This window comes from Pinus tabuliformis, chromosome 4_2 (genome assembly GCF_031772625.1).
Source record: "Pinus tabuliformis cultivar Carrire ecotype Pingquan chromosome 4_2, CPIR1, whole genome shotgun sequence".
In the NCBI taxonomy this organism is placed as follows: Eukaryota; Viridiplantae; Streptophyta; class Pinopsida; order Pinales; family Pinaceae; genus Pinus; species Pinus tabuliformis.
Window position 1 is genome coordinate 1,010,953,344 of NC_142304.1, and position 26,272 is coordinate 1,010,979,615.

General features: G+C 34.6%; 1 pseudogene; it reads left to right on the forward strand.

Moving 5' to 3' along the window:
- Nucleotides 1-7,467: 7,467 nt before the first annotated feature.
- On the forward strand, nt 7,468-8,832 carry LOC149173049 (AP2/ERF and B3 domain-containing transcription factor ARF14 pseudogene; annotated as a pseudogene).
- The last annotated feature ends 17,440 nt before the right edge of the window (nt 8,833-26,272 follow it).

Here is a 26,272-nt window from a genome sequence, read left to right on the forward strand (position 1 = left end):
TGAACAAGAATAATCACTATGAACAAGAAGTATGTGTTTTTCATTAACATGTTATGTAGTTGGCTTGTCTACAAGTCCAAATGATTGAGTAATTTTGGAATGTACAATGTTTGTTGTCCAATTTTGCCTGCAAGTTTGTCATGTACTCACCCCTGCAAGTGCTCAAGATGAAAATTGCTATGAATAGAATATTTGTTTAATATTGTACAAGATGACTATGTTTTTGTAGACAAAGGCAATGGTCTAACTGAAATTTTGAAACAATGTACTTTTCTATCCAACCTTAGTTTGAGGACGGTAAATGAAGTTTGTATTGCTTCTGATTTCAAATATGGAAAGTCAAGTTTGTCTTCGACAATTGTAATTCAAGACGAAGTTGTTTGAGCCATGAATGGTGGAATTAAATAGAATGTTGAAATTCCACTCATCGATGTTTTTGTTCGTGCATCAACGATAAGAAGTTTGGCTCAATTCTTGATAGAATAGTAGGTCTTCATGAAGAAGATAGGTGGAGTACCTTGATTGGAGGTTAAAGGGAACTAGTTTAAAACAAAGCATTATGGATTGATTTTTTGGGTAATTTTGAGTTTCAACCTCATTTTATTTACTAGGAGAAGTAAACTTTTGGACTCCAAAATTTTTGACTATTTGGTGATCAAAATTTAGCTCAAAAACGAAATTTCCTAGAATGTTGTGAAACTACTGTAAAGTCGAAGTATTCTTCGTTCTGAATCCAATGACATTCATTTCACCTAAATCCGACATCGTCTGCTCAAGTTATCGTGTTTTGATTGTTTGGCCCAACAACTAAAAAATGAGTACGTTTGCTGACTGGGAAGATAACTGGCCTACCATACTTCTGACACCATTCAACCCATTGTACATGTGAGGACCAATGATGTTATGCCAAGTGGCAACCTTGTATTGGTTAACTTTTCATAGTTTGATTGGTTCGTGATTTTTGTGGTGGACCAATTAGGGTGTGCCACATGGCACCGCATGGTTGGCCAAAATTATGGTAGGGGTTGGATAGCCTGGGAAAGGCTCAAACCCTTGACCTATGGTCTACTAATGTTGAGCTCTACCAGTCTCCCTAAGCCTTGGTTCTTAACACCATATGGCTTCATCGCCTTTTAAATTTTAATTTGGCGCAATTTTGGAGGAGGGGTTGGAATGTCAGCTTTGGCCCCTGGTCACCATACCACTATACAACTGGGGGCAAAAGGAGGGGAGATCAGGACCTTAGCCTAACCTGTGGTCATAGGTCTTTTACAAATGATCATGGATGGAAGTGAAGTATGAATGTTAGTGGAGAAGGGGTTTGGGATATCTGGCCATATAAGCCTGCACAGGACCGTGTCAAAGGTGCTCATCGAAGGGAGCTCCATAAGGGAATTGTTCCCAAGCCATATGGCCTCCAACGTGTTCATAATGGATCAGCGCGAGGGGCTCCAGTGGAAAGGGTGGGACATTAGCCACACCGTTGGCCCCATGCGTATTAATATGACCGTGACCCAAAGGTTAAGGGGGCAAGGCCAACAGGGGCAGGAAGTTAGCCTCGACCCCTGACTGAGTGGCCCATGTGGCCAAATTATTCTGCATAAGGGTTATTGGGCAATTTGATTATCGAATAAATTACACCTTTGGCGAGAGAATTTGTCACCTTCGCAGTGGAAAACTGGGTGAAATTGTACGAAAATTAGTCTGTTGGTCCGAATTGTAGGATGAATAACAAAATAACTTCATGCAGAGGAGAGAGAGCCATAACTGGGATAGTTTTTGGCATTTTGGAGCTCAATAAGAGTCTATATAGGGGTTTTTTGACATTTTTGATCCAATGGTGACCTCTATTTGCTGATTAGACCACACTTGAAGAGACATTTTGCATGTTCAAGTGCATGGGTGTATGGATCAATCAATGTTTTGGAGAAGTTGTTGAAGGTGTTTAAGCATGGAGAAGGCCTTGTAGGAATTTTATTACCTTCATATGTTTACTACAACAACTGTTACTTACAGGGTTCAACTCATTTATTTTTTTCTCACTATGTCTTGTTAAGGAAAGCTTACTTTTCTATTTCTATGTGGAATTGAAGTACTTGTATAATTCTCATGTATGCTCATTTTCAGATGGAGTACAAGGTATTTATAGGATGCACCTTTTATTGTTGATGGTTTCATGATTGACTGTAGTTTGTCATGATGTCTATAGTGAGATTTCTTTGCAGGAGAATGTTTCCTTGAAAAGGAAACTAACCACTTATTTTATCAGCAAAATTTATGTAGTATTTTCAACTAAATATATGGAGTGGTCTAGCTATGTTGGCAGACCCGAGATGTAGCCCAGTATGGGTGAACTCTATCACCAAATTATTTGTTGTTTCTGTTTATGAATGCATGTATGAGTTAAATGATGAGATGTTTCTTTGTTTCAAGTTTTGCATGAAGAAGTAACTCATAGCACTTGAAGAGACCTTTGAAAACATGTTTTGTCATAACACCTATTTTTCCTTGCAAAGTGTCAAGAGAACGATCATTTTTAGGAAGGAGACCTCCAATTTCATATCAAACTAAACCTAGGAATAATAACCCAATACATTTGTAAAAGTATAGAGCATTTGGAAGAAGGTACATCATAGGAGTTAACCACCTTGGTAATGACATTGAGTGGACAACAAATATGCTCGGTAAAATATTAATCTATAGACTCCGCTACACTGAGACACAATATTTGTTACTGGTACCCACACATTTGTGCCACGTAAGTGATTCATATGGATACGAACTATATAATGGCGCCATGAAAAATTACAAAACTTGATAATGCTAAGTACAATAATCCACATAAATATTGTAAAGATATTTGATAATAGGTAAAAGAAAGGAATACATTTAATTGCTAGTACATGGTTAAACCTTCCTTGCTAATGACGCATTAGTCAAAATCAATATCTCTAAGGTTATGTTACCTATTGAATTACATTTCATTTATTTTATGGAACCAACCCTTTCTCTTGTGCTAGTTAAGAAAACCCTATTGTTGAATAGGACATTGATGATATAAATGATAATTAAATAAGATAAATTAAGCTAACAATCTTTATATTACGACGGCGCTGAAATATTCTAAGGATATTTAAACCTTGATAATAATAAAATAATTGTGTTGAGGGTTGTTACACCTACTTTCCTTTGGCACTTACATTGATAAGTTACAATGATGGTTGGAAGAAATGTTCCTACTAGCGTAATTTTAACTATTATAGTCATCATATTTCTTCTTTATATTAATGATATTGTTCTCATGGGACAAAATCCATATGATCTAAATAATCATTTAAGAACCATCAAAGACTTTTTGTGTTGTATGAGTAGGGTTGTAAAAATGGAAAAATGAAAGGTTATGATAATCAAATCCCATAAGATCACTTATTGCACTTTCATATATGAAACAAATATTTAGAGGAAGCTGCATCATACAAACATCTTGGAATTTCTATTCATCGTCATCTCAATTAGAACTATATTGTTGAAAAACGGATAAATAGAAAGTGGAAAGCTTATTATTCTTGAAAACAAGTGTAAATCATAAGAGTTTCAGTTGTGGTATATGAAAAAACTCTTTGATACTCTCGTCAATAGTAATAGATTATACATATGTGAAGTATGGGGATGCACTATCTCTTGAGAATCTTGGAGAAAGATAGACAAAATCCAAGAGAATTTTATAAATTCTAAACTTAAGATTAAAAAACAATCCTCATCATCAATGAAACCTCTTCCAAATTGAGTGCACAACCATGGTCATCTACTTAAATTACAAGAGAAAAATAAACAACATGGATTACAAGAGGGTCCCCAAATTTGCTTTCAAATAACCATCAACAACTTCAGTAAGGATGGAATCAAGATGTCAAATATTAGCTGAGTCATTGGGGAATACATGAAAACGTCATATTGTAACATACTAGCAATATTATAAATAATATTAGTCTAAACTTAAAAGTAATTTGTGATGAAAAAAAGAGTTAAAAAGTAAAGGGAAGTTAAGATACTAGAAAGATGTGACCAACCCTAATCTAGAAGATCAAAAGTATATATTTCAATTTTCACTAGCACATCAAAAGTATCTTTGAGTTCTCACTAGCATGAAGAAATTCAAATCAACATTTTGAAAATATGAACCATCTCTAACTAGCCAGATAATAAAATTAGGTGTGGGACAATTTCCAAAATACCTCTAGGATCCTAAAATAAAAAAAAGTCTAAATAATATTTACAGTCCCATAACTTAATTACCGACTCAATACACATTAATCATTATCATTATTAATATTTTTTTTAAACACACTTTTAGTAAAATAAATATACATTTATAAAGTTATCTTAATTTGAAATTTTATTATAATATATTTAACTATATAATTCATAATTTATAACTCGAAAAGTGAAATCAATTTATTTAATAAAGTTATTACAACATGAATTAATGCATGTCCGTATTAACATTGGATATATCATATCAATATTAAATGGGAGCACATCTTTTAAAATATAAATTTTTGTTTGAAATAAATTTAAATGGTTTATTATCTCAATTATTTTATTAAAATTCAAAAATCAATATTTATGAGCTTTTTAATATGTCAAAATACAGTTTTGATTATATATATATATATGTTTGTTTATGATTGTTGCAATGATTGGATTTAGATTTGATAGGTTTATAAAATTAGATTTGATATACAAATTTAATTTAAATTTGAAAAATATATAGATATATAAAATTAATTTTATTTATTTATATAAATTCAATTAACTGATAATATTATATATTTTCTTTGATGATGTAAAGTTTACCAAATGACAACTTTTTTTTCATATATTCTTATAATTTTTTTTATATAATTTAAATTTATATTTCATTTTATTATTATTAATAAATATATGATATTTAATTTGAATGAAATAAATTAATATTTTTAAAATATATTAAAAATAAATAAATAAATAAAATTCGAATTAGAGTTTTTTATTTAAATATTAAATTATTTCGTTCATTTATTATATATATATATATATATATATAGATTACAAAAATAAGAAATAAAATAAAAATAATGGACGACAGTGAACCAAAAACACATATTAGCCAATGTCAATGAAAACATAATTAATTATGAAGTCTTCCTGCCATTTCACAAAAATATGGTTGCAAATGTCATTGATAAAATGATTATTATTATTTTAGGTGAAACAAATTTACCATAAAATATATGATACCACACCGGAAAACGATCCATATTGTTTTAGATACTTCATGATACTTAATAAGCCAATAAGAAAGGAAGAATTCAGAATAAGTTGCGTACCACACAAGTGACAACGAAGAAGAAACAAGAAAAAAGGGAAAATTAAATTGAATCTGTTATTTTCATTTTCTGGCTCCCAATATGTTGCAATGCGTGATATTTGATACAATTAAAATATAATGCCCTCCGTGCATTTTAGGTCAAACTGATCTCATTTAACGTTTGCACCATTTAAATAATAAAACGCAAAACCTACGCATCAAAGATTGAAAATGATGTGGACTACTTCGTTAACGAAAGTCATGTGATGTTAACTTTCAACCTTTTAAGGAAACTAAGGAGAAGATATTTATTTATTTACATAATGTATAGTGTGTAAATATGCAAATAATTATTATAAGGAGAAGATACGCTATATTTACGTAAATATATTATGTGAATATATGTGAATATGCAGTTAAAATAATTATTATTAGTTGTTATTTAAGAATTTGGGTAATTATGTGGAATATTTTAATAAAAAATTTATATGATAAGATTATATTTTTATCCTGTTTAACTTTTTATTGTAATCGGGGAATAGGACAAGATTTGAACCCAAGACTTGTAGTTCAGTAAAACTTCATTTTAACTCAAATGGCATTGGTGGTGGAAATGAAATTATATGATGTTAATTTTCAATGTTTTTTGAAAAATAAGAAAAAGATATTGGTTTCCATTTTTATTTATGTGTGAAAGAAACATTAATTAGTTTAATATGGTTTTCTATAAAGTTATCAAATTGATGTTAATTTTCAATGTTTTTTGAAAACTAAGAAAAATATACTTGTTTCCATTTTTAATTGTGTAAAAGAAAGAAAGATTAGTTAGTTTAAAGATATTTGTTTCCATTTCTACTTATATGATGTGTGAAAGAAGGATGGATTAGTTTAATATGATTTTTTTATAGGGTTATTAAATATTTTTTTACATTTTATATTATTGATTAAAAAAAAAACTTTTTTGTTATTAATTAAAATAAAAATTCTTTACTAAACAAAAGTAAAGACAAATTTTTAACCAAACAAAATTGATATTAAAATAATTAAAACTTCTTAATCAAACAGAAATAAAGACAAATTCTTAACCAAACAAAACCAAACTTCTTAATTAAAAATAAAGACAAATTCTTAACCAAACAAAATCTATATAAATTAATTATTTATAAAAAAATTAGATTTTCATTTTTATGGAATAGCCTTTGAAGCTTATGTTATTAATTAGTTTCTTTAAAGCTATCCAAAACGACAAACTATTAAGCAAACAAAATCAATTTGGAATCATATTCCAAAACTTAAAAAAACTATATTCAAGTTGATAACATCAGATTGATGCCATCAAAATCTATGAGAAGAAAATTTAAGCCTCCGTGTTATATAAGTATAAAAAACGGAATGCCAGTGGCATGCTACAAACGCTAGTGGCATGCTATATAAATATATCATAAACGATTCGTAGGCCATTATTTTTCTAACAGAAAAGTCGAACGCGGATTCGAAAAGCCTACTCGTCAGCCAACCCTGGTTAAAGCCGGGTTACTGTCGTTAACCGTTCCCTTCGAACACTTCGGGTAGAGGGTTAATGCATTGAACAAGGCGGATGACGTCATTGCACCGATTGGCGATGACGTTAGTATGGACGTCCACGCGGCAAAACATCGCGGGCGAGCTTGGTGCTCATTATATTATTGACTTGCGCCTGACTTCAAGAACAGTGACATTATATTATGTATAACGGAAATGCAGGTGTGGACCAGCTCCGCCTGGCTGGCTGGCAGCTGCCAGAATTGACCTACAAAGCACTCCACTGCATTTTGCCATACCAAAAAAGGAAAATATACACATTGGGTGGACCATCTGTTACCAAAAGTGGATATTTTGGCTCGGATAACCCATTTATTTTTATATTATTTCTTCCTGCATGATTCCTCTGATATAGTTTTTCTGTTTTATTTTTTGGAAGCTCATACGGATTTCCCGGCCTACTCATGAAGTGGTAATATGGATAAATAGGTTTTCAGCGTTCCGACAATATCACACTTGAGAAGCCCTAATTTGGTTATCTGCATCTCATTTTCACTTGCGCTTCTTAAGTGTCCAGAATATTTCTGGCTGTGCCCATGGCGGTTCCTTATAATTTGCTCAAGGGCATGATGGGCGATGTGATGAGAACAGACAGTGAGGAGGCCGGGACTGTAACTGAGGACCGCGATTCGAACTCGTCACCTGTCGCTGCTGGCAAGTCGGCTTTTTCTTCATCTTCGTTCGTGGATCTGACAGGACTGGAAAGAATGGGGAGCGCATTCAGCGCCGCCTCGTCCGACAATACTCATGCGGCGCAAGGCGATCAGGAGAACTCGTGCAAGAAGCTGCCGTCGTCGCAGTACAAGGGCGTAGTGCCGCAGCCCAACGGGCGGTGGGGCGCGCAGATATACGAGAAGCACCACCGCGTCTGGCTGGGGACGTTCAACCGCGAAGAAGACGCCGCCAGGGCGTATGACAGAGCCGCCATCAAGTTCCGCGGCACCGACGCCATCACCAACTTTAATTTCGTCGATAGCCACCCGGAGGCCTTCTTTATCCGCGGCCATTCCAAGTGCGAGATCGTGGACATGCTGAAAAAGCACACCTACGACGAAGAACTCAACCAGAATAGCAACTCAAAGCAAAACAAGATCTCCTCCAACATAAATCACGAGGTCGTGGGTTCGAGACCCCCGGAGCCCCGCGTGCACTTGTTCGACAAGGCCGTGACGCCCAGCGACGTCGGGAAGCTAAACAGACTCGTCATTCCGAAACACCACGCCGAAAAATATTTCCCACTAGACGTCGAGCTGGCGGCGGGAGGGCCGGAGAAGGCCAAGGGAGTCCTGCTCAATTTCCACGACAACAACAGCGATAAAATATGGCGGTTCCGCTATTGTTACTGGAACAGCAGCCAAAGTTACGTGCTCACCAAGGGCTGGAGCCGCTTCGTTAAAGAAAAACGCCTCCAAGCCGGCGACATCGTTACGTTCCAGCGGAGCTCCCGCTCCCACCAATTCTTTATCACATTCCGCCGCCGTCTCTGCAGTCTCCTCCCACCGGCCGCCCCTCTCGCGTTCCCCAAACAGTCCGGTAACCTCTACGCCCTGACCAGATATTCGCACTGGGCTCAGCGATTTTACGCACCACCGCCGGTGACCCAACCCGTCGCCCAGCGTTATATTCCTCGTGTCGCCAATCCCGATCCCCTGACCCCGAAGTCGGCGTCAGATGACCGGAATACGTCGCCCGTGGACTTCGTGGATCTGGGAACATCGCCTTCGTCAACAACTGACGGCAATTCCTGCTCTTCTTCCGTCCGCCTGTTCGGAGTAAATCTGCAGCGGTCGCCGTTAAATCTTTTCCCGGGCGAGTCAGAGACTCTGGCGGCAAAGAAACGGAAAGCGGCCACGGCGATGTTTACCAGCGGAAAAAGAAGGTACGAATTGGAAGGGTGGTAGACACAGCGGTTCGGGCTGTATTACTTGAATATGGTAAAATTGGAGATTGATTGATATTTGTTGCAGAGTAGTTTTTCTGCATATACATTTTTTTAGGGTTAGTGAAATTTAATTTTCAAGAATGTAGGGGAAAATTGCAAACAATTGAAATTGTGGCCGGATTATTTCATTGGTCTTTCAAAATAAACATGGAGCGTGGGTTTTTGTTTATGGTTGTGTTTATGTTTGCGACGGCTTCTGTTTATGGTTGTATTTATGTTTGTGAAAGTTAGAAAGTGAACAATTCTATAATTTTGTTTTCAACTTTATGGTTATATTTATATCCGAAGAAGTTAGTTATAATCTAAATAAATATTTTTTTAAATAAAATTATAAATTATAAACCAAACCAAATTCAAACACAATTACTGATAATTGAGAAATAATAATTTCAATTAAATAAAAAATAATTATATATTAAATATAAAAATATAATCCAAATAAATATTTTTTTAAATAAAATTAAAAATTATAAACCAAATCAAATTAAAACACTATCACTGATAATTGAGAAATAATAATTTGAATTAAATAAAAAGATTTTTTATATATTAAATATGAAAATATTAAAGACATAGAAAGATAGCCTAAAACAATGCCTTATAATACAATAAGCAAATGTCAACTTTATCTTCATTAAATCTAAATGTTATTAGAATTGGATTATTATTTCTTTTTATGGAAAAAAAATGAAAAAAAAAAATATTGATGTTGAGAGACTTGTTATTTTTTTTTCTATATTTATAGAAAATTAATTTAATCATAAAAAGATTAATGATGATGATGATTAATGTCCACTAAGACTAATGTGATCTATGGGATATCTAGAAAAGAGAGTCTAATTGTCATTCTTCAAAATCTTGTTTCTGTCATCAAAGAGAAGGGAAAGAAGCGTTCAAAGATTGCTATAGTTGGGCTAGCTTAATAAGTCAAGAAGATTGGAGGCGTCGCTGATGATAGAGAATTAAGAGTGGATGTGGGCAAGAGTCGGGCCATCTAAAAGGAAGTGTTTTTGATCTTCCACCTTCTTAGTATCACAAATCTAACAAATTATATCGCCCCATGGAGTCTTGAGAGTAGACCACCACCCAATCTCACTATGAAGCTCGTGAGAGCTAGTTCTAATCCTAGCGATGTTCATTTTCTTCTTAGTGCTAGTCAACATAGAGAGATAATTCTAGATATCACGGGTGGGGTTGATCAAATCCTTATGGTACCTTAGCTTTCTTTTACCCTCCAACTCCTTAGCATCCCACATCTTGTCCTTAATTCCCCTAAGGTTGAGCCAAGATTGGGCATCATGATGCCACCCGCGCTTGAGGCGCAGGTGCGGGCTTTGACTAAAGTTAGAAGAATTTTTTGGGAGCCTCTTCGATTCCATATTGTGAAGCTTCTTCTTATACACCATATATCTAAACATAGCCGCACTTTCAATGGGGGACAAGCCAACTTCGATTAAGAGGATAGGATAGGGAGTATTTCCCTTGATCTTGAGGTTATAGGTTATGAATTGCTTTTGGATCATCTCAATCTCTCTCCCCAACTACCTAGATATACTGCACCCTGTTGAGATTTTCTGTTTGTAATTGAAATAGGAAAAATCTCAGCTGATGACAACAATAGGAATTCAGGTCCTAGATTAACTCCAGGTTGTTGGGAGGGAGTTAACGCTTCCTATATTTGATGTGAGGGAATTAATGAGGCTGTTAGATTCTCTAGGCTATATAACAGGCAGTCATTCGGATGATTTGCTAAGAGAGTGTGAGGATTTCTTGATGTAATCTCCAATTTGATTAATAAACTCCTGATGCCTATGTTTGGTGGACGTAGCCCAGATTGGTTGGGTGAACCACGTTAAATACTGTGTCATATGTGTTTGATTTTCTACTGTGTGTTTATGTTTTTGCTGTGCACCTGATCCAAGAATTGGTATCAGAGCATGTTGGAGGTGCTGCCTGGAGAAAAGCTGAGCTTGAAGCAGAAGGGGTGTATTGATGTTGTTGTTGGTGCGTGGAGAGCGCACTGCCTTTTGCTGGAGAAATTGGAGAGCGCGCTGCTGGAGTGGGCTCTACAAGAAATACGCGTTAAATGATTGGTATGTTGAACTACGTGGAGCATGTGCGTGTTTTTTAAAAATTGTTGGTACTGCGTTTTTTCTATCAATCGTTTGTTTTTATATACCTGCTGTGCGTGAAATCGAGCATTTCTGGTTACACGCCAGATGACCGGTTGGCCAGATGACCGGTTCTCCTTTAAACCTAGAGTCAAACTATAACTTCATGATGATTATTATGTAGCGCGGCGGTTCAATCCATTAGTTGCTGCATTCAGAGGATTATAATGAATGGAAAAATATGAATCTCCCTCCATGATTTATATGTTACATTCAATGTTGAATTTCACTAAGTTGAAATCGAAATCAACGTACGTCTTTTTTCCTACGTGGAAATCAAAGAGAACTTTGAATGAGCGCTTTAAAAACTGATAGGTATATTGTGCACGCCAGATGACCGGTTTTGGAAATATTAAAGGAGAACAGAGTCGTAGGCTCACGTTTTTTGGTTTGATATTTCAATCGAATATATGGTTATCAGTAATGTAGAAGGAAAAAATAATAATGGATTGAGATTCAAAATCTGGAAGAAAGTAGAATTTTTGTGCCAAGTGCGCATTTGTGTGGGCCAGAAGTTAAGAACACAAAACATTTTGTTTGTTGGTTTTTTTTTTTTTTTTGGCGGTGATCTGAAATAACTGTAACTTGCCCAGCAAATGAATTTTTTTTTAAAGGCAAAGGTACAAAGACATAGGCAGGGCTTTTTGGTTGTGTAAAAACAAATGCAAAGGCAGAAAATTTGTGTGAAGGGAAGATATTTTGTTTTAAAGGCATAGGCAATTTTTTTTAATTGCTGGTATTTAAAACATTGATATTGGAGATTATTGTGCTTTTTGATACAAAATGGCGAAAACTCAAAGTGCGCGATTTGAAATTGAGAAATTTAATGGCAAGAATAATTTTGAGATCTGGAAGGTGAAGATGCACGATCTGCTGGTTCAACAAGGTGTGGCGAAAGCACTGTTGGGGAAAAACAAAAGGCCTCCTTCCATGACGGAGGATGAATGGGATGAGATGGATGATAGAGCTCTGAGCGCAATTCGGTTATGTCTGGCGGACGATGTTCTGTTCAACATTGTGTCAGAGAAAACCGCTGCAGGCTTGTGGTCGAAGCTTGAGAAGCTCTATATGACGAAATCTTTGACAAATCGGATTCTCCTGAAACGGCAGCTTTACAGTTTGCGGATGAAAGAAGGTACCTCAATTGCTGATCACCTGAATGTTTTTAATACCTTGTTGGTGCAATTAGACAGTCTAGATGTGAAATTTGATTCAGAGGATAAGGCAATAACTTTATTATGTTCATTGCCCGAATCATGGGATCACTTTGTTACTTCCATAAGCTTTAGTACATCAGATATCCTTGAATTTGACGATGTTGTTGGAGCCTTGTTGGCTGAGGAGACAAGGAAGAGGTCGAATGCAGACACCTCTAAATCAGAGGTAATGATGGCCAGAGGTCGCTCACGAGAGAGACACTCCGGGGGAAAGCATAGCGACTCTCATTCAAAGTCCAAAGGAAAGAAGCCAAAGATGAAGTGCTGGCATTGTGGCAAGGCTGGACATCTGAAAAAGGATTGCTGGAAGCGAAAGCAGGTTGCTAAAGAAGGCTCTTCAACAGAAAAGAAGAAAGCCAACACCACAGATACAGGTTCAGTATCCGGTTCAGGTATGAGTGATGAAGTATTGTTAGTTAATGTTTCAAAACATGATCAACATTGGTAGTTAGATTCCGGGGCATCTAACCACATGTGTATACATAGAGATTGGCTTAAAACATATAAATCTATTGATGATGGTGTTGTGTACATGGGTAATGATGTAACATGTAATATTGTTGGGATTGGAAGCATACAACTACAAATGTTTGATGGCACAACCAAAATATTAACTGATCTGAGGCATGTACCAGATTTAAGGAAAATTTTGATTTTATTAGGAGCACTTGATTCAAATGGATATAAAACTGTAATTCAAGGTGGAGTTATGAAAATCTATAAAGGTATCTTACTAGTGATGAAAGCTAAGAAAGTAGGAAATCTATTTCAGTTAGAAGGTAGAACTCGGTCAGATCATGTGTCTGTGTCTGAACATGACAGTAGTTCCATTCACTTATGGCATCAAAGATTGGGGCATATGAGTGAAAGAGGATTGAAAATTTTGGCTGACCGAATGTTACTTCCTAATCTAAGATCTGGAAAATTGGATTTCTGTAAACATTGTCTGTTTGGTAAACAAAAGTTTAAAACAGGCCAACATACTAGTAAAGGTATACTCGATTATATCCATTCTGATGTTTGGGGTCTAGCCCCTACAGCGTCATATGGTGGTTCGTCTTATTTTGTATCATTCATTGATGACTTTTCTCGGAAATTTTGGGTCTTCATGTTGAAAAAGAAGTCTGAGGTTTTTACAGTTTTCAAGCAGTTTAGAGCATTGGTAGAAAACAACACCTGTAGAACTATAAAATGTTTAAGAACTGACAATGGTGGTGCGTTTTCCTCCAAGGAGTTTGACAGCTATTGCAAGGATGCAGGGATCGAGAGACATAAGACCACGGTTTATATTCCTCAGCAGAATGGAGTTGCTGAACGCATGAACAAGACTCTTCTAGAGAGAGCAAGGTGTATGCTGAGTAATGTCGGGTTGCCGAAGGAGTTGTGGATAGAAGCGGTGGCAACAACTTGTTATGTGATAAACCGATCTCCATCAATGGCAATAGACTGCAAGGTTCCGCAAGAGGTATGGACAGGACACCCTTGTGACTATTGTAAACTCAGAGTGTTTGGTTGTGATGCATATGCTCTAGTGCCTAAACATCAGCGAACTAAATTAGATCCGAAATCGAAAAGATATATCTTTGTTGGGTATGGCGATGGAACGAAGGGATTTAGATTGTGGGATCCTACTACTCGCAAAATTATCATCAACAGAGATCTAAAGTTTAATGAATCCTCTCTTGTACAGTTAGATGTAGATAGAAGATTGAAACAGGATGATGTATCTGATTTCCAGCATATTCAGTTTGACAGCATTTCTAATGATAGTCATAACGATCATAGTTCAGATTCTAGTCATGAATAGGTTTCAGAATCAGATTATGAACAGGGTTCAGATGAAGGACATGAACAGGTCTCAGATGGCGATCATGAAGAAGTTCCTTCAGTTGATAGACAGCCAGTTGTGGAAGCACCAGAAACATTCTTAAGGAGATCTACAAGGATCAAACGTCATCCGAGAAGGTATGATGATTCAGCTGCTTTGATCGCTAATGATGATGAACCTTTGTGTTATCAGGAAGCTGTAGAAGGTTCAAATAGTGACAAATGGAAAGCAGCCATGAAGGAAGAAATGATGGCCTTAGGTAAGAATGGCACGTGAGATCTGGTTGAGCTTCCGAAAGGCAGGAAAACTGTGGGGTGTAAATGGGTTTTCAAGCTAAAACGGGGTGCGAATGATACGGAAGACAGGTACAAAGCTCGGTTGGTTGCAAAAGGGTTTTCTCAGAAAGCTGGCATAGACTTTCATGAGATTTTTTCACCAGTGGTTAAAATTGTTTCAATTAGAGTTGTGTTAGCATTAGTGGCTTTGTTTGATTTGGAGTTGCAGCAGTTAGATGTTAAAACTGCATTTCTACATGGTGATTTAGATGAGGAAATATATATGGCACAACCGGAAGGGTTTGTTCAGCATCGCAATGCAAAATTTGTCTGCAAGCTCAAGAAGTCATTATATGGCCTGAAGCAGTCGCCTCGGCAGTGGTATAAGAAGTTTGATTCTTTCATGTTGAGTCAGAAATATGTAATAAGTGAATATGATCATTGTGTTTATTTTAAGCAGTTAAACAATGGCATGTTCATTATCTTAGTGTTATATGTTGATGATATGCTTTTAGTAAGCAAAAGCATTGAAGAAATCAATAGGTTGAAGACTTAGATGGCAAGGACGTTTGATATGAAAGATCTAGGAGCCGCAAGATAGATTTTGGGAATGGAGAGTTTCAGAGACAGGGGCAATGGTAAGCTGTGGCTATCACAACAGAAGTATGTTGAGAAAATACTTTTGAGGTTTGGTATGAACAATGTGAATCCTGTGTCAGTCCCTTTAACTTCCCATTTTAAGCTTTCTTCGAGTTTATGTCCTAATACAGATGAAGAAAAGGATTATATGTCTCGAATTCCTTATGCCAATGTAGTAGGATGTTTGATGTATGCGATGGTGTGTATGCGACCAGATATTTCTCATGCAGTTGGGGTTGTCAGCAGGTACATGGAAAATCCAGGTAAAGAGCACTGGTCAGCAGTGAAATGGGTGCTTCGGTACTTGAGAGGCACAAGTAGTTATTGTATTTCTTACAATAAGAGTAGTGAATTTGTTTGCGGATATGTTGATTCCGATTTTGCAGGTGATTTGGATAAGAGAAGATCAACTTCAGGGTACGTTTTTACTCTTGCAGGTGGGGCTATAAGCTGGATGTCAAAGCTACAGAATATTGTTGCTTTATCCACCACTGAAGCAGAATACATTGCTGCTTCTCATGCTTGCAAAGAGGCGGTTTGGTTGAAAGGTTTGCTTGGTGAGTTTGGTAGGTTACAGGACAACATCAGGTTACTTTGTGACAGTCAAAGTGCAATACATTTGGCTAAGAATCCGGCCTATCATAGTAAGTCAAAGCATATTCCAATCAAATATCATTTTGTAAGACAGGTTATCACTAAAAGGGGGGTTTCTCTTGAAAAGGTGCATACAAAGGAGAACTGTGCATACATGTTCACAAAACCAGTTTTGTTGGAGAAGCTACGCTGGTGTTTGGCTTCTCTTGGCTTGCAGAAAAGATAAAATAATAATAACAGGGCATCAGGCGAATTGTTGTCAAGGTGTAGATTGTTGAGATTTTCTGTTTGTAATTGAAATAGGAAAAATCTCAGCCGATGACAACAATAGGAATTCAGGTCCTAGATTAACTCCAGGTTGTTGGGAGGGAGCTAATGCTTCCTATATTTGATGTGAGGGAATTAATGAGGCTGTTAGATTCTCTAGGCTATATAACAGGCAGTCATTCGGATAAGAGAGTGTGAGGATTTCTTGATGTAATCTCCAATTTGATTAATAAACTCCTGATGCCTATGTTTGGTGGACGTAGCCCAGATTGGTTGGGTGAACCACGTTAAATACTGTGTCATATGTGTTTGATTTTCTGCTGTGTGTTTATGTTTTTGCTGTGCACCTGATCCAACAAGCTTCGCATACTTATAAGATAACAGGGGTGATGAGAGTCTCAAAGAGGAAGTTTTTTTTACTCCAAATGTAAAGATCGACTGACTTACAATTGTTTTTAAGCTCACAATAGGCTTTCCAACCTCCAATAATTCTTTTCTTGATGCTATAATTCCAGTTGAGCTGATTAGGAAAGTCAATAACCAAATCTTTATAAGAAGAAACCTACTCAAGACAATAGTTATCAAAGACGAATCTACCATGGGTGATCTTTTTGGATTTAATGATCATGACTTTAGTCTTGTCGGTATTAACTGTCATATTGATCTTGGAGCAGTATGCACGAATAGACTTAAGCTGCTTGTCTAGGTCATCATAGCTCCTTAAAAGATGAACGATATCATCCACATAAAGGAGAAGAGTAACGATAATACCATCGAGCTCGGTGCCTTTGCATCCTGCTGTTTCCAGACACTCCTCCAATTTTTCAAAGTAAATACCAAAAAGGGTAGGGGAAAAGGAACAAGCTTGGTTAACTCCGATATTACATTTAATATCTTTAGACCACCCTTCGTTGGTCTTAGTCTTGGAAATGGCAGTCTCGTAGAGGTGGATCACAATAATCCTTAGTTCAGGAGGAACCATGATCTCTTCAAGCCTCTCGCAGAGCTTATCTCGAGGGGACAATGTTGAAAGATTTTCTAATGTCCACAAAACAACAAAAGAGATCGATTTTACTATTGCAACATTCCTTCACGATGATCCTAAGGGTGACAAGGTGGTCGATGCTCGAGTGATGTCACCTAAAACCAACTTGCCCTTTATCTCTTTTACCCTAGTTCTCAAACCAAAGACTAAGCATTTTTTGAGAATGATCCCATAAAGTTTTCCTAGGATGTGGCTAATCATAATGGTGTTATAGTTAGATGGAACCATTTTGTCCCCATTTTTGAAGATAGGCACAAAAGGTTATGTGTCCAAATCTTAGGGAATCCATGCTTTACAGCCAAATTGAGAAGCTTGTGGAGATGAGGAATGAGGATAGATTTTTCCATTTTAATGATCTTAGCTTGGTAACCTTCAATATATTGGTCTTTCCAATTAGCGAGCTTATTAATCCCAAACTCATCATCTTCCAACAAAAAAATATCACCCTTAATAGGAGTGTTTAAGATGGTCACCGTGGTGTTTGGAGAGTCATACAACTCCTTAAGATAGTTATCCCAATTTTCTAGGGCGATAGAATGATTATCTTTAGTTTTACAAACAAGCACATTCTACAAAAACGTTTTGGGCGCAACTTTAGAAAGGTCCAAAAGATGGTATTGCCTCTTATTGATATATGACCTATTCTTTCTCATATTGAGAGATTTGTATATACTTATATTCTGGTGCTTAATTCTTTCATTATGGGTGTCTTTGATTGATTTCCTGGCAATTTTACAGTCTTTTTCATACCAAGGATTGGAAGTTCTATTATTTTTCATATACGAAATCTTATTAGAGAATTTTCTAATGGTGGGTGAAAAGGTAGCAGTAAAATGGTAATAGATTTGATCAATGATGTTATTATAAATCAGGGAACCTAAACTCCTTTCCAAATCCCTTAAGAAAAGGTCAAAATTACTTCTATCGAAGTGAATGTGACTTTTTCTTTCGCCTTTCTCCTACATGTGGGTGCTAGGCATAGCAGGATTGAGGGATAAAGGCAAATGTCTGTTGTCAGAGTCAGGCTCATACCTGTTAAGAAGCTCAAATTTTGTAGTATGATTGAAGACACTGATATTAGAGATCGCATAATCCACAATGTTGCTTCCCATCTCATGGAATCAGGGCATCTGATGAGAGAAAGGCCATTTATTAATACCATTACAAATGATTAGGTCTCGAGAACTACAAAATTTAAAGTGCTTGGTGCTGAATAAATTCTCAATTATATGTTCAAATTTTCTATTAAATCTATTAACTAAGTAACTATTCTCATAGAAATTAACAATTTAAAAATAATAATAACATTATGAAACTTTTTTTATTTTAAAAACATATTATTTTTCTACTGGCGAAAATATTAGAAATTTAAAAATAATAAATTTATTGCAAACAAAGTAATGTATCAGGTTATTCTTAAAAAAAAAATCAATCTCTAATGTACATAAATACCTATTTTTTTAAAATGACTACTTAATAGTTATATTTCTAATATTTATAAAAGGAAATTTCCAAAAGAAAGATAAATTAGAAAACAAAACCTAATAATTATATTTTTAATGTTTGGAAATTGCCATTTTCCAAAGAAAACAAAAGTTATCAATATAATAACTAATAATAAGAATTTGAAGTGGTTAACTAACCCTATTCTGGGAAATGAGAAAACACAATACGAAAAACAATCTAAGGGTGATTATTCATTATATGCCAATAGAATTGTGCTGGTTAGGTTACATATGATAAATTGATTTGGTAAACCTCTGGTATATTTATTTTTTATATGTTAATCGGATTATGTTATTTAGATCAGAGATAGTAAAATGATTTGGTAAAACTTGTATATTTAATAAATTTGTTATTGAATATTAAAAAAAAAATCAAAATACATTAAAAGTATGGCTAGATGATGTAATGTTAGTATAAACTAAACTATTATCGTTTAATATTGAACTCCTTTATGAATGTCAGGAATGATATTATAATTAAAGTAAGTTGTAGGAATGATATTATAATTAAAGTAAGTTGTTATGGAAAATTGATACCCCTGCAAATATATTTATGCATTTTAGAAGATCTAAAAAAACATTAAATTTGAGTTGTTATAATTATAAACTTAAAAAACCAATAAAAAAAAAATAATAAATCATAAGTAAAATTTTAATTAAAAATAAATGAATAGATAAATTATATTAATAAAAATGAAATTTCAATTTAAATATATTACAATTTAAATTTTTATGTAAAAAATTTTTATAACTTAGATTTACATTAATATACAATTGATTCTTATTATGCAATTATATTATTTGTTTTTAATATTTTTTTTTATTTACATTAAATTTAGCTTTTAAATTTTTTATATTAATATTATGTCAAAATATACAGATAAACAAATTATATATATATATATATATATATATATATGTTTTCTAAGTTATGTTAGTTCTATTAAGGTAAAAAGAGTATTATACACTGAGATGAACAAATTATATATATATATATATATATATATATTCTAAGTTATGCTAATTCTATTAAGGTAAAAAGAGTATTATACACTGAGGTTGAAGCCTGTACTTATCTATGCCAGAGGAGAGGCATCAACCAGCAAAAAAACTAGAATTGAACTGCCCAGAAGGGAAACCAGTTCTTAACCAAAGTGTCTCAAAAAATTATCTTGCTGCCCATGCAGGGGAAACCAACAAATTATCCAGTTTGTATCATTGTATCTGAGGAGACTAGAAAAAGTAAACCCAACTGAAGAGCCTAAAATTTTAAGTTTTCCCCAAAAAAACCCAATGAAAGCAGAAACTAAAAAACAGAGTCCTAATGAACCTGAGACAAGTGGCATGCTGAGTGGCAGTCTACTAGGCAGGCACGTGGCACGTTGAGTGGCAGCAAGGTGGCAGACCAGGCGGCGAACACACGGCATCGAGGTGGCGGGCTAGGGACGTGGCGGCGATGGAGGGTGCTCCTCCACGATGAAGCATCTGTACTCGTCCATGTCGCCACTTGCCAACGGCGGAGTCCCCGTGTCGCTAGCCTGCAACTCCGGTTGTTCTTCCTCGATGAGGCAGCAATATTCGTCTATGACCCAGTTCATTTGCGGAGCCACTTGCACTTCCTTCCCTGTGCGTCTGGTCTGCTGCTCCTAGTTCCGCTCCTCTGCACAGACTCGTTTGAGCCAGATTTGTTTTGGCTTTGGTTTGGTTGCTCCCTGTTGTGGTGCGTCCGCCATCAACAATGTTCGAGAGCCCCATTGCTTTGGTGCAGCCACCTCCCATTACTCCTTGTTCCTCAGTTTCCATGAGTTGTCCTCCAACCTCGGAGTCTTGTGCCTCAGAATTTTTCTTTTCCTTGTGAAATCTAATGGTGATGGTGGCAGTGATTAGGGGCTGGTTTAGGGCGGAGCGGAAGGAGAATTGGGCATTCTAGGAATGTCGCTGAGGAGCTGGTGGAGTGCTTCTGGGAGATGGGTCGGAAGTGGAGGGGAAGCTGCTAGGAGGCGTAGCACAAGCCACCAAGTGGAAGCAACCTCTTCCACTGCGCATAAATGGGTCATGACCAGTGTTCTGCTCAGCCATAGAGGAAGTGGTCTCCGAAGCAGAAGAGCGCTAGGAGCGACTCTGGCTTCCTCGGCTCCCACCCTTACGGCTGCACATCCTATGTCGCACCATTTTGTCTGCAATTGGAGGCAAGTTTTGTTCAAAATTGGGCACAATGGGATGCAGCGTCGCAGTGGAGCTAGCAGGCAATTCAACAGAGGGATGAGCAACCAGGGCCGAAGGGATGATAAATTGAAAATTCAGGCTGTGGGTGAAGTGGATGCACGAGCCAAAATCGATGCAGCAATAAATATTACAGCGTCTCCCAGTGGTTGTGCGGGAGCTGGGTGTTGCCATTGCATGAGGGCAGAGGCATTAGGGGCTCCGAGGTTGCAGGGGAGGATTGGTAGGAGCAGAGGTGGTATTTTCCCAAGAGTTCATGGTTACCTTCAGTTGAGGTTGACGGCGGTTAACGGAACGGTGGCTGCGCTCACTTGATGTGCATTTATGGCGATGATCAATGCCATTTTTGGACCACTGTGCCACTCTGCAGGAGGCCATGTAAACTCCCCACACGCCAACACAGTTGGCAGCCACATCACCATCATTCGTTGTCACCCGCATCTGGGAGATGAACAAATTATATTAATTATAGGAAAAATATTAATTAAAATTTAGAAAATGTGATTATATAACAAAAAAAAATAAACAAAAATATGATTAATAGATCTTGTATATATATTTCTATGATATAAAAAGCTTTATTTTTTTATATTTAAATCCTTAGGAATTTATTTAACCCTTTCTTTATTGCCGTTATATATATATATATATATATATATATAACAAATTTACTAAAAATATAAATAAAACATTATTCACAAACTTAACAAGAATTATTCACAAACTTGACATGTTCTTGTGTAGAATAACAATGGAGAGTATACTTAGTATCGCTAAATATTTCTTCATCTTTCACATACTATCATGCAGACTACCTCGCTCATAGTGTTAGGGGCATCGGGTTCACCAAATTGAACTATGTGGCCTTCTGGTTGAATTCGTACTTCCAAGAGGCTCTCCGAATAACAAAGAAATGGGAGGCATCAAGATGGATTGTGTGATTTTCAAGTGTTAGCATGCTTGTATTCTAAAGCACCAACTGTTGTGTGAAATTGAAGGGAATGAGGTTTAGTTCGATTTGATTTGAGCATCAAATATTTTTTACCAGTGTGTGTGTTAATGTAGTTAAAAATGGTAAATATATTTTAATTGATAACGAAAGTAAAAGTGGAATATAATTACTACTGGATTTAGAATGGTAGGATTTATATTGAGCTATGTTTACTAAGACATTCACTAATCAAAACGATAAAGCATGTAGGTCAGTGCATTATATTCCTCTTCCGTCTAGATGTTTTCAAACAAGTCTCTCTTTCATGAGTTACCCATACGAAGCAAGCAAGTAGTTGAGAAAGGTTGACTTAAAATTACTTAAAAGTTGCAAAAGCAGCCGTAATTGCTGATTTAAGTGCTACTCTTATTACTTTACTGTACTTCCTTTTAATAGGAAACTTTCTTCCAAATTTCTTTAAACGTCCTATGAGGTCTTGTAATTAAAATATCGTAGAACAATTAAAATCATTTTCTTGTATCTTAAACTTCTATCTTAATAATCATCTAATTTGTATTTTTTATTTCATATTAAAAATTAAATTATTGAAACCAGAAGCTATACAGTTATGAAGAAAATGGTGAACACATGAGATGAAGAAACCAGGTGATGCCAAATATTGGGAGATTTAATAAAAAATATTTAATTGGAAATTCTAGATGGATCATTATTTTAGATTTTATTATATTGAAAAATGTTTTTTTCATTTAAATTATGATTTTTTTTAATACAATTAAACTCATTTCTTGTATATAATTGATGATAATAATGATTAACATTCACTAAGACCAATGTGGTATATCGGATCTCAAGAAAAGAGAGATTAATTGTCATTCTTCAAAATATTGATTTGTGATCAAGGCACAAGGAAAGAAACGTTTCAAGATGGCTATAGTTGGGCTTGCTTAATAAGTTAAGAAGATTGGAGTTGTGGTTTATGAAGGGAATTGAGAGTGTATGTGGGCAAGAGCTTGGCAAAGAAGGAAGTTATTTTCATCTTCCACCTTCTTAGTATCACAAATATGACAAATTCTATCATCCCAGGGAGTCTTGGGAGTAGACCACCACCCAGTCTCACTCTGAAGCTAATGAGAGTTAGTTCTAATCCTAGCGATGTTCATTTTCTTCTTAGTGCTAGTCAACATAGAGAGATAATTTCGTTCTTAGTATCACAATCTCACAAACTCTATCCTCCCAGGGAGCCTTGGGAGTAGACCACCATCCGCTCTCACTCCGAAACTCATGAGAGTTAGTTTTAATCCTAGCGATGTTCATTTTCTTCTTAGTGCTAGTCAACATAGAGAGATAAATCTGGTTATCAAGAGTGGGGTTGATCACCTCCTTATACTACCTTAGCTTCCTTTTACCCTCCAACTCCTTAGCATTCCACATCTTTTCCTTAAAACTAGAGGTAATAGTATCTTTGATATTGTTCTTGCTTCCCATGATGATCTACTCTTCAATTCCCCAAAGGTTGAGCCAAGACATGCCACCCGTGCTTTTGGGGCAAGTGGGGGTTTTGACTAAACTTAGAAGCAATTTTTGGGAGTCTCTTGAATTCCATATTGTAAAGCTTATTCTTTAAGAATTTTTTCTAATTTTCCATTCTATTTTTCTTTTCTTCCTAATATTAAATAATCAAACATTCATAAAAAAATATGATTACATAAGGGCAAATCTGAATAATTTTTTTTTTTAGAAAATTAAAATCTAAAAGATCCATAGCCAAGGATTTAGCTATAGTCACTAGAATGTTTGTCTAAAATCAATTGGGTTATTAACATAATATAATTTAGTTGACTTTTTGATTATTTAATTTACTAAATTTTGTGGAAAATGTTTGTAGGTTTTGTTTATTTAAATAAATGAATAATTTTTTTATAGATTTTTTTTATTTAAAAGAGACCACAAATAACAAAGCTTTAAATTAAAGGAAATTGAGATAAAAAATGTGTTTGAAAGTTAAAAACAGATATGATTAAAGTTAATTAAAATAATCAATATATTATAAAATGTTGATGTTAACTACAACAATAAAACTTTGGATGGAAATGAAGAAAATCATATTCTTTTACTCATATTCCAAATGTGGATGTTCAATGGACGTGGAATTATGCCCACTTTTTTTTACCTTTGGTAGACTAAGAGTTAGATAAACTAATATTACATCGAAAACTGTGTTCATATTTTATGTTTTTCTAACTTATCTAATTATGTGTGTAGGAAAAATATATTTAATTATTCATTTAATATAAAATATAACTATACATTCAATAAGTCCCACCTTTCATATTTTAGTAGATTTATAAAAAAATAAATAAAAAATATGATTAATTTTTTTCTTTCACTTCAAAAATACATAAAACATATTTTATTATTTTATTATTAAAATTCTTGATATTTCTATAATAAAATAACTTATTTAACAATTTAAAAAAGCCAAAATAGTTACCTTCAAATTTTGTTAGCATTTAAAATCACCAAAATGAACTTGGTTAGTGATTCTAAATGCTAATAAAATTTCACAGTGGCAGATTTTTCAATTTGTTTTAATAAACGTAATGGAAATTCAACAATTTCCCCTAATAAAAAATCAACAATTTGTACAAATATATTTATAAATACTATAGAATGAAATATACCAAACCTGTTTTCACTATTAAATCCCAATTATAATTCCAACTCATCTATTAAATCCCAATTATAATTCTGACTCATCTAACCACATATATATACTGATTTTTGTAAATACCCTTGTAATAATCAATTTGGTTATGCACATGTGGTAAGGTTATTTATTTAGACTTTTACATAATAACATGTCTATACAATTGATAAACAGTTAATGCATAGCTTGTGGGTAATGGAATTTTTATCTAAATGTAATGTCACTTAATAATAAATAATAAATAATATAATATAATATAAGAAAATAACTAATAAATAAAAAATAAAAAATAGTGATAGTAAATAAATAATAAATAATAATAAAATAATAAATAACAATACTAAAGTTTTAAATAAATAAAAATAAAAATAAACAGAAAATAGTAAAAATCAGTAAAGCTATCAAAAAGTAAAAACAAAAGAAATAAAACAAGAAAGCAGTAAAGTTGCATGTTGACACATGGAGTGTGTGCATGTGGTTTCCTTTCAATGTTTTCTCTATTTAATAGATGGTGAGGAAGATGAGAGACATTCCATAATTCCATGATTCCATCATCCATTCTCTTGGATAATAGTGTTATGAGACAAATGATACCGTGGAAGTAGTACATTGATTGAGGGCTCGGGGTTGGCCAGTTGTAGCAAGATTTTGTGCAATTGAGCCTACGGTTGGGTGGAGAGTTGTCCCCAAGATTTTGTTGCAGATAGAAAAATTCCACAAGTCTTCAACCCCGAAATCACCAGTGAGAAACAGAAAAATTCCACAAGTCTTCAACCCCGAAATCACCAGTGAGAAACATCATCGCCACAGGTAAGTTGTCTCTACTCTTATTTATGAAATTTGATGTAAATTAGTTGGTAAATTGCGTGTTGATTATAAATCACATGATTAATCTAATTAATTACATGTTTTTATTTTGGAGCTATATATATGGTATCAGAGGTTAGGTTCAATTGTTAGAGTCCATAGATATTTTAATATAGAAAATTTCGATCTAAATGATTTAACGAATAAATAAATAAATTACAGTCACATCCTAATGATTTTATCCACTTACAATTTCAATACATGTTTTTATTTCGAAATTGTTGCACTACGTAAAAATTTTGTTTACATATATCAAGAATTACCCCAATGTTAAGGTTGGTACATATTTATATACATTTAATTAAATTAATACATTTAATTAAATTTCAAGCAAAGCTAAGCACATGGAATTTCATTTATGTTTAGTTGACTTATATTTTATTAGGGGTCATCGTTAAGGAAGTAAATTCTGCTTTAGCAACAATGAACAAGGAATCATTCTAGGTTCCAAAGTTATATATAAAACAGTTACGTTAGCGTTATCAATTTTATGATAAGGTTTTATGAAAGTTAAATTATTCATTTATTTAATTATTGTTTTAGATGATGCTATAACTTAGGTTAATATTGATCTTAATCATAGTGATATTTGTAGTATCGAAATAGGCTAGATCTATATTAACTCTGGATGTTTACATTAAGAGGTACAAATATCTTTTCTAGTGTAAAATTTGAGGAAATGTTTGTACCTTGATAGAATTTATCACTCTTAGTGCTTGATAGATCGAGTTAAGATGGATCTCAGTCGGTTTGTGTGGCTCCACAAAATTTGTGAAACATATGATTAATCTAGTCATTTTAGATATGTCAAATATGTATAAGATTACCTTCTATTTTACATCTCATACCCGTTAGATTTTTATTTTTACTAAATATGTGAATTCTAAGATATAAATCCCCATACACATGACACATCCTATCCTGAAATTTTCAATGTCTAAATGTTTATATCAATTAGAGCTACACGTTTCGCTTAAGCTCATATATTTTAAGCATCTTCTTTCTTAAGATTTTATATTACATATTGTACTATGGCTAATTTGGTGAGATATTTTTTTCTTTGTGGATATGCTCTTTGTTGTTAAGATTATCGTTTTCCATGTTCTTCA